General features: G+C 39.4%; 1 long non-coding RNA gene across 1 annotated transcript; it reads right to left on the bottom strand.

Moving 5' to 3' along the window:
- Positions 1-9,068: 9,068 nt before the first annotated feature.
- Positions 9,069-10,141, bottom strand: LOC128137717 (uncharacterized). Its single transcript, XR_008233807.1, has 2 exons — positions 10,000-10,141; positions 9,069-9,912 (listed from the first exon to the last, which is right to left on the bottom strand). It is a non-coding gene; the product is annotated as an uncharacterized LOC128137717 (long non-coding RNA).
- Between the last annotated feature and the right edge of the window lie 390 nt (positions 10,142-10,531).

Genomic DNA, 10,531 nt, shown 5'->3' with positions numbered 1-10,531 from the left:
AAAGCACACTGAGGATGGAAATGTACAGTGGTCACTACTGAAAAGTTAGTATTTCCTTCCATATAGTACGCAGGGACACCTGCAGACCCTTGGTTCACTTAGAGAGAGATGAGAAGCAGCTGTTGTTAGCAATTATCACTGTGCCAATAAATACTATTTATTGTATTATTTATTATTATATTACATTATATTTATTATAACCTTTATAATATTAAGGAGAGGTCAACTACATTCATAGTGATAAGCCATAATCATCTTGCTTTATAACATTCACCTTACCTGAGATTGTTCTGCCTCACGAAAAAAGTTCCTCTGTCTTAAAGCTAGTGGTAGGGAATATTACAATGTTGGCTGTGCATTTAGATAGATCTGTCTTTTTTAGAAATGTATAAACCCTAAATGTGTTAAAACTTCAGTCTGAAGCATTACCCTTTCTGAGTGGAAAAAAATCCACTTCCACATTTTTTTCCTAGCAGTAGAATATAGATGTTAATAATTGTTAAATTTACAGTCTAAAAGTCTGACCATTCCATTTCTTATATTAATCCTCCTTGAATTCACAGGCTCATGTAGCCCTTTGTCCATAGCTTCTAAAGAAATAATTATCTTAAATCTTAATTTTGCTTTCCACTGCAAGTATTTTCTTAGTTGTTGAGTATGTTCCAATCTCACTGCAGGAGGCAGTTATGAACTCTAATTTGGACAAGTCTTCAGTTTCAAACAATAATTTTTATAATTATCATCCTGTTTCTACTCACTCTCTTATTTGGGGGGAATAATGGTCCTGGTGGAAATAACAGCCCCCTTCCCTTCTTACCAAACATAAACTATCCCCTTTTTTGACGTTTCAAACTTTTCAAAGCATCACAGCACAGAAATACCAATGTCTTTGGAAATTAACTGATGTTTGTTACTTCTGTTATCTAGATTGGTAACATACATTTCTTAAAAAAAATCTCAAATGGATATGGAATTATGCAGCTGTCAATAATTATATTCTCGTAAAGTCTGCTGTAGTGATTTGCAACGTGCACATAATGAGAGGACAGAGGCAGAACACGGATCCAGCACGAATTCTATCATGAGACCTTAGGACTTCAGTGTCTGTTTTGCTCTTGTGACTGAAGGATGTCACAAACAGGGAATTCAAAGTCCATTGGCAGATCATGAGTCTCTGCTGATTCTTCTCATGTCTTCTCATTTTATAACAGTGTAACTCTGTGAACTCAGTGGAGTTACTCATACTTTATAGTGGAATAAATTGCAACAAAAACAGGCTGTTGAGGTTTAATTAATGCTTACATAAACAAATTTCCATTTGTTTATGAGGCCTTAAACTCTTGGTTACATGCTGTAAACAAAAGGTGATTTAAGTGAAGGCTAAGAAGATCTATTAAAGTAAATTCAGCAAAATAATTAGAACCACAAGTTCATTAGTTAAAGTAACTCCAGGAAGGAGGATAGTGATGCAATATTGGTCCCGTGCTCCTCTCATGTGAGATCCAGAGCAGCATAAGATAACTAAATGCATACTTCTCAGAATTCAAAGGAAGCAACAAATGCTGACATCCTCTGATACAGGCCTGGAGATTGTTTCAGTGAATGAAGGAATAGCTGATACATGCAATTGTCTACTTAAAAACAAAATGAGACTTAAAGGAGCTCTGATCTAGTACATATATGCTTTGTTTTTCTGTTTGCAAATTCCATTATAATAATGAAGTATCTTTCTCTACTTGAACCTACCTGTAGCACACTAATTAGCAAGGATAATCTTTTTTTATCAGACGTGTCCTAAGCCATAATCATTGCACAGATTACAAATGCAAACTGACCTTAGTTGCTGAATACCTACATGTATTCTGAGATCCTTATTGGCTTTCTTTACTTTCTGTATTTATTCTGCAATAATTCTATCATCCTGCAAGTTCCCCATGTCACCTCAGTGGGCCTAAAACTAATGGTCCTCTTATCATTTGAAGGAAGGACAAATTATCTGATGATACCCAAGATGTGGTTAAGAAAATCATAGCTATATGACATCTTCTGTATTTTTTTATTTTTCAGTGTATTTAGTAATACTTGGCAGTCCTGTGATCTACAGAAGAAAACTGAAAATTCTTTCGGTTTGGTGTGACTCTGTTTAGGCTCCTGATGTTGGGGATAGTAAATCAGGAAGAAGCAAATGTAATCATGCAATGCCCAAAGCAGGGTATCTGTAAAGATCTCCTATATGGATCTCATATCCTACACAATGATCAGTGATCCCTCCTTCTACAGGAATAATGCAGTTGCACCAGGAATTTGGCAGGCAGCTTTAGGCTTTCCAGTACAGTGCACTGAGTCAATGCATAACTAAAGTGATTAAGGATCTGGACCAATGAGTACGAAGAAAGTTAAACAAAACCCTTGATTTTTCTGTATTCAGACAGATCTCTTTAACAGATCAGGTCTTCAAGAGGGTATAACTGTAACCATAACTTCAGAAGTATCATCAGCAATACATACAATTCCCATTAAAGTCTTTATACCCAATAACTCTCCTTAGGAGATGTGGAGGAAAATGATTCATCAGCTAAATCCAAAGCAGTTCATTCCAGGTGACCTTAAAGGCTGTACAAGCAAGTTCTTGTTAATGATTTATAACAGGTCATCCAAGCATAGTTCACTGCACTGAACCCTAGCCAGGGAATGGAAGTTATGACAGCACAGTACATGGGATTCAGTGACAATATACAGTGAACCTTACAGGAAGTTCAAGTCTGTTCTTTGCTAATCTGTTGTAAAATAAATGAAAACTGAAGTGAAAAGTGAGTCCAGCTAATGAATAAGAGGGATTTGTATGAAAAAGTTTTCTTTCAAGAACTACGGAATTGTGATTTAAAAAATGGATGACATATTTTTGGTTAAATTTCTTGTTGTGGCTCGATGTTGCTTTATTTTGCTGAGAGTACAGCAGTGGCTGCAAACATCATGGTCTGGAAGAGATGTTAAGAGAACTTAGGGACAGATTCAGATAGCTGAGTGCAAGGTGGAGATAGTTTTACATGAAATGGAGTCTGGCAAACTAACATACTTATGGCTTCAAATACATGATATTGAATGTTAATTGTTGATGATACTTCTTTTCAGATAGCATAGTCCTGGAATGCTGAACTGTGAAAAAAATCTTGTGTGCCCTTCTTAGGGCAAGAGTATGTGAATTGCTACCAGAACCAGTAATGAAGGTATATATAACTGGCTAAATCAACCATTTTTTACTGTTCTGTCCCTCTTGAAAATTCAAAAGCAGCTGCCATTTCAGCATCAAAGCACTCTAAGTAGTAAATTGCTTGTGAACTGCTGAAACATTTTGCAGACGAAATACAAAAGTAGATCGGTCTTAAGTGGCAGTTTTCACTTAACAGAATATACTTTGCTGCTGCAGCACACAGGAAGCTGAGATTGATAGCTATCTACTCCCACCATGAGTAAAAGCTGTTTTCACAAAAAAGGGGCCTCCTAGTACCATAATGAACTCCAAACATAAGTACCTCAAGTGGTCTCTGTAGATAAAGAAATATTGTAAAGCAATACTGACCTTCTGAGGACTGGTGGAAGAACTGAACTGTTTATTAAATGTGTTCTATATAAAAGCAGAGGGACAGCTATGCTGATACATATGCTTGCAACAATCAAATCCCGAACAGACTGACTGCCTCCTTCTGTTTTTTGAATGCTGATGGAAGTCTGGAAGAATCAGATCTTTACCTGATTTATATCAGGAAACATAATTTGATATGCGAGGACTTAGAGCAGCTATCTTACAGTAACACCTTTCCTGTTGTTGTCAGTGCCATTATTTAAAGAGCCAGCAATAGTGACTAGCATTCAGCCCCTGCCTAGATTTGATTTCTGTTAATAAAGCTATACTGGCTTACAAGTTGTGCCTTCAGCAGACAATACTTTGTCAAACATTCAGCAGCTACAGTACCAGTTATTGATATATAGCTACTTGGTATCTGCAACCCACACTCAAAATGTAATGGGTATGCCTGTAGTCAGCTGGATGACTGCACACCTGGAAGTGCTAAATGCTTATTGATTGAACAGACTGGAATAGCTTTAATACTATAGTATATAATGTAGCTGTCATAAATTCATAATAACTGGTGGAAAAAAAAAGATAGAAAGACCATTACTAGCTTCAGATTTCCAAGTACTTCCTATTCTCCTGAAGGGTTCGCATTTTTGCTGAAGATAGTAATTATTAACTAACATACATTTCTTTTTGTGTGTTTTGGATCAGATATGTATAACAGAAGTCCCCAGTCTTCTGGTATTACAGTCCTATATTTTATTTTCCACAGATGCAGTTCTTGAAGGTAGCAATGAAGGCAAAGTAAAATTTTGAATACAGAATATAATTTCTGTATTACATTGACAATTGGCCAGCAAAGATTGGAGACCATTATATCTGACAAACATATCAGCCCTACCTTGACACTGGTAGACTTCCTATTTTTCCTACAGCTTTGGTCTCCTAGGTTTTGGCTGGTTGGAGGAAAAGTCAAAATCAGAGTAGTAGAACTGTAATAGCATTCCAGAATAAAGGGTGCAGAATGCAACACAGAGGAAATAACTTGGTGTTTGAAAGAAAGAGAAGTGAGAGTAGAGAAGATATGATGACATTTTGTCTGAGGACACCTTTGGAAGTCACCTGCACAAGACATTGCACTACTCCACATCATTGCAAATAGCAGAGACATGAAAAAATCTGCCCTGCAAAATTCAAGCAGCCACTATTGGTTGCTTCTATGAAATTGCTGTTATTTCATATGTTCAGGCGTTTGGATGGAGCACTTGGCTTGTCTGAGAATTCACACTGAACAGGCTTCATATCATGTTCTCTAATTACAGGCAATAACAGCAATACCCACTTTTGAGTCTCCTCATCCCATTCCAAAAGCACTGGCTCAACTTGTAGAACTTGAAAAGTGAGTGAGTCCTGGTCCTTACAAGAAATAGTCATCACACTATGCCTCAACAGCTCTCCAGTCAATAGAGTTTTGCTTGGCTGCTCATTTGTAAGGATTCTTGTAGAACTACAGGAGAGATGAGTCCCAGCTTGGCATTTTACATTGGTAAATACTCATCTCTAGCTGACCTTTATTTTCATTTTTTAATGGCTGTCTCTTGGCAGGAAGACATCTGCAAAATATTACTCATGTATGCCTTGTATTATTTACATATCAGGCATATAACAGTCTTAAGAATTGGCTTTAAGGAGGTGGTAGTATCCCCAGTGGACCCCAGAGTTAGTGTCTCATGGTGGAACAGCTGAGCAGCTGAGCAAGTCCCACACCTGCCTTTGACCATCAGCATTTTATCCAGCCCTCTAAACTGCAAGCTGAATTTCTCTGAACTTTTTCATCTCAGCAAAGAAAACAAAAAAGAAGAAAAACAAAGTAGGGATTTGTGCTGATCCTGCACCATGATCATTGCCAGACTTCCTGTAAGAGCACAAGAAGAGGAAACAAAATATGAATGTGAAGTGAAAAAAACTTCTAGCACTTTAAAAATCATGGCAATAAAGCTGCAGAACATTCTTACCAACACAACTAGCAGGCATTCAGAAGGAGAGCTAGACCAGAAAACTAAATGCCTAAGTGATCCCATGGCTGCAATAACTGTAATAATTAACAATAAGTGCTTTTTAATTACATTCCCCTTTTTGCAAAGACTTCATGATGTCTTGCTGCAAATGTTTTTAAGTTAATGATAAAATTTTTGTTGATTCTTTAATACAGACATGTGCCCAAGGTAATTTACAAAATACATAATTAAAGGATCATGCAGGATTTCAGATATCTAGTCCTGAAGCCAAATGTAGGATTTCATTCTCCATTGTCCAGGTAAATCATTGTGCAGCCAGTGGCTCAGGCACTGTTTGAGGCTTACAGCGTGGATTGTGCATGAGGCTGGTCTTAAGAACTTAAATGACAGAACAGACAGAGGCCGGGTGCTCTTTCAGTAAGACATGTGCTTTGGTAGCTGCTCCATAGGCATGTCTGCAAAGGGAGTACTTAAGTTGCTGTAATAATCAGCACAGTTATAGTCAATATGCCACATAGCACACATGGTCTTGCACAGATGGAAGATGCACTTGATGGATGGAAGGCTGTGCCAGAAAGGAAAAAGTTCTTGAAGGAAAAAAAATCTTCCCCTGGATACTGGGAAGAATTATTTCTAGGTTGCCTAAATTTTCAACTTTTTATTGCTCTTAATAGTATCTTAATTGCGTGTGGAACCTTTGCCTGATTGTCTCCAGGTTCTGAAGTAAACTTTCATCTATAATGAACATTTTATGAACCTATCAGTCAGACATAATTTCTCCCAGCAATAATATGGTCCATAGGTCTACAGTTTTCTAGGAAGGTTTCATGGCCTGAAAGGAGGAGTAATCTAAAATTAGCTGTTAATATTTCTGCATGTATAATACATGGAACTGCAGCAGTGACAGTGGGCTAGGTCAAAACATTTTCTGCCAGTTCAGCTTTAATCCTTTCCAGACTCTGTAGATTTCCATGGATTATTAAAGAGAGCTAGAAAAACCACCACATTTCATGTCCCGATGCACTATGTTCACTGTTGCTTATCAAAAAAACACAAAACAAAAACGTTTTTGCAAATCGGGTTACAGAAGATTTGCTTGTGAATATCTGGGTTACCTCTGAAGAGGTAATAACTACATGTACAAAATCTTTATAAACAATGCGTATGTATGTTATTTCTACTCGTGATGCACAGTGCATACCCATACAAAAACGGCATGGTACATATTTATTGTAAAAATTAACACAGGTAGCTTTTTAACAGAGATTTTCCCTAAGAGGTTTCCCAGACAAGTACTGACCTAGCCAAGGCCTGTTGAATTTATATTTGGAGCTGGACTAGATGATCTTTAAAGGACCCTTCCAACCCAACCCATTCTATGATTCTGTAATTTTAAGACTCTATATTCTGGGATAAAATGAAAAAAATAGCAAAGTACTTAACACCTACAGTTATTTAAGCAATAAGCCACTATACAGTTCTTTTAGGCATGCTTTTCATAATTCTGCAGAAGCCAAATGACTATGGTTTATGAAACTGATAGACACTAAGTCCTTAGTCTTGCTTCTTCTTCCAGATATTTAAAGTAACATAAAAGAAAACATTTGGATAAGAATGCTAGAATTCAACCACCCTCTCTTGCAGCGTTCATCAGATACTGATCTCCCCAATTTCACTAGTCAGCTGATCTTTGTGGGGTCACAAAAATATGAAACTTGCACACAGCAGGTAAGATTTGGTGTGGAGCTTGTAAGGCAGCAGATAATACTGAGTAGATATAAACGCACATCCTGTCCTGGCTGTGCATTTCCTCTTCAAATATAAAGGTAACAAAAGAACAAGCTGACATCTTTGTGTCACAGATGTAAGGTTTAAGGATTTTTAACCTCAATTCACAATTCAGCACGTTGCAGTTTTCAAGCTTTGCATTTTAGTTACCACTATCGTTTTGACCTTCATTAACTCCCTGTACCCTCCCTTCCCTCTTGAAATAGTAAAGAAAGAGATGAGGAGGATTAACAGAACAGCTCTCTGTCAGAGGCACAACCCACATTTATTTTCCTTCAAAACTTACATACAGTCTGATACACTGATATTGTTTCACTAGGCATACCTACCAAAGGAAGGTATGGCTTCACAGGAAGGTTCTTCTCTTGCATAACAGCACACATCTGGCTTGCTCTAGGCATGAGAGTAACGGCCTTTCATGCACAGAACAAGTCATTGTGCAATGGAGACGTGCTGAGTCGTCTGATACAGAGAAGATTTCTTGCAAACGATTGGTATCACTACAGGAATGAGCAGTTGATTTCTTAAGACTTGTTTTAATGGAAGAGACTAGAAAAGGCCATGTTGTAGCAATCTGAATTCTGCACCGCCTTGGGTGAATCATTTGGTCCTGGTGTGGGACAAGGTGGTGGGAGATCTGGGTGTGTAATGACTGCACTAACCAGCTTTCAGAACTGTTTGGGGAGCCAGACAGAACTCTCCAGGAAGCTGGGTGTAGGTCACAGGCTGCTAGGTGGATAGCCTTGCACTAGAGAAGCTAATGGTCCCTTTTGGCCTTCATTTATAACCTGAATCAACTGCTTTTGGAAGACAGTTATCTACTCAATCCTGCACATAAGCACGCCTTCTGAATTCTTGGTTTCACATCTGCAGTTTAATTCCTTCATTTCTTCAGACAGGAGGGGTTTTCTTTATTAAAGAAGGGAAATGTATGATTCACACTTTTCTATGATCAGTTTAGTATTCATTTTTGTCCATTTGCTATTTCACAGCCCTCCCTGGGACAGGCTGCCAACAGTCTAGCTGGCTGTTCTCTGCCTTCCTCAACACTGCTGTGAGAAGCCCAGAGCTGGAAGAGCACATCTACACTCTGATATTTTTCCCAAACTCAGCTGAATGTTGCGTCCAGAAGGCTTATCAGGTTATCTTAATGCAGATTTCTCCAGAGTGTCACTGTGGTGATTCTGGAAAAGGAAAAAAACACAGGGAATTTTTAGCCATACAAATGGCTAATATGGGTTGAACTAGAGATACGGATAAAGATCATTTGGATGTTTGCTGAACATTTTTTTCCTTGTGTAAATAAAATGCACCATAAAGCAGATTATTTTGAGACTTACAACTAAATTTTATTGTTTTGTAACATAACTCTCCGAAATCCTAGAGGTAGTGCTGGGAAACACCACACTCATCTCTAAGAGAGCAAAAGGAGAACCTGAAAAGTTATATAGCTCCATCAGCCTAATTTTATACTTGAAAAGCCATTAGGACAAATTATAAACCATTCATTTAAAAGCTCCCATCTAACTGGACAGTACAATTAGAAGGGTGAAGCCATAGGAAAAAAGCAAAGCAAGAAACACTCTGGAAAATGCCATGGAAAAAAAAGCAAGCGGTCAGAAAAAACCCATACCTTAATGAAAAATAAGCAAACCACCAACCTCCTCTGGATAGGCAGAAGGTGCTGGAATGGAAATTTTTAATTCTTGTGTTGTATTTTGGTCCCACAGCGGTAACTTCAGCAATATTTCAATTTGAATTACAAACTATTGGAGATACAGTTCTTCAACCAAAAATTAGATCTATAATGGTTTAAAGAGAACCTTTGTATTTTTTAAAGGCAGGAGGCATCAACATTCTTAATGTACTGCTGTGTACCAGAAGACAAGAATGGGTGTGGCAGACAACTCCTAGGCTGAAAACAACTGTCTGAACAGACCTACTAACAAGAACAACAGTATTGTTACATTAGCAAGGCCATTAAGCAGTAACATGAGGAAATAAAAGGGACATAGGTTTGACTTCAAACTTTTTTATATTACATTACAAACCATCACTATTGATAAAACTTTCTTGTATTACTGTACTATAAAACACTGTGCAGAGTCTTGGGAGTTTATGTGTTAGAGAGTACATAAAAATTAATTTGAACTTGACGGAATGTCTGTTATTTATGTTTTGTTTGATGTTGTAGGATTTCTATGCTGAACGGCTCCATGAACTTCATACGCATTTACCCTGTTAGTGGAGGATGACACAGCAAAAGCAGTCACGTAGATCTGGCCCCAGGGAAAAGTGCCAGAGAAGTTCATAAACAAGTTCCTTAACAGGAATTACACAGGCAAGCTCATAACAACATATAGCCATCGCATGCATCACCTGTTCTGTTGCCATGATGGACAGAGAGGCTGTTGAAAGGATGATCATTGTGTCTGTTTTGACAAGTTATTGTATTGGTTTATGTGGATGAATACATTTCCATCTGGTGACAACACAGGAAGCCTGGCTGACGAGGGATGCCCCTGAAGACTCTGGCCTAGAAAAGAAACCTGCATTTCGCACTGCCAGCGCTCAGGCAGGATGGCAGCAGTGCCAGCTGCAGCCAGTGCCGCTCACTTGTTATATTCTCCTAAGGTGCCTCAGCCAAACAACCCCGCAGCTCTGCTGCAGCCACTAGGTGCAGCTTGGCTGTTTTCTTCTTCAGCTGTGGGGACCTGGCACTAGAGCTGGGCATCGCGGAAGGGAACGGCAGTATTTCAGTGCAGCTTTCGACACCGCTTCGCGACGCCCATTTCGAGTACCCCTCAATTTAAACGATAAAAGGAAAACAACGTGGCGCGCGTGCCCTGCAGGGATGCGTGGCTGCGTAACGGAGGGGGCCAGCTCAGTGAGGGGAGCCGAAGGGAATCCCGAAGAGAGCCTCGCCTCGTGCCTGCGAAGGCCGGGGGTGCCCGCGCGCGGGCTCTGCCATCCGCCGGCTTCCAGCACGTTCCGGCAGACGGCGTTAGGGAAGGTGGTCCCTGGCACGCCGAACAGCGGGGCTGCCGCTGAGGAGATCCGGGCGTTGCCCTCCAGCCGCCGGAGCGCTCCCGGGCGCTCGCGCGGCCGCACCTCGCAGCAGGGCCGGGCGAACCCCGCCGGCCCTCGG

This window comes from Harpia harpyja, chromosome Z, assembly GCF_026419915.1.
Source record: "Harpia harpyja isolate bHarHar1 chromosome Z, bHarHar1 primary haplotype, whole genome shotgun sequence".
Lineage (NCBI taxonomy): Eukaryota > Metazoa > Chordata > Aves > Accipitriformes > Accipitridae > Harpia > Harpia harpyja.
This window is presented reverse-complemented; position numbering and strand designations above follow the sequence as displayed.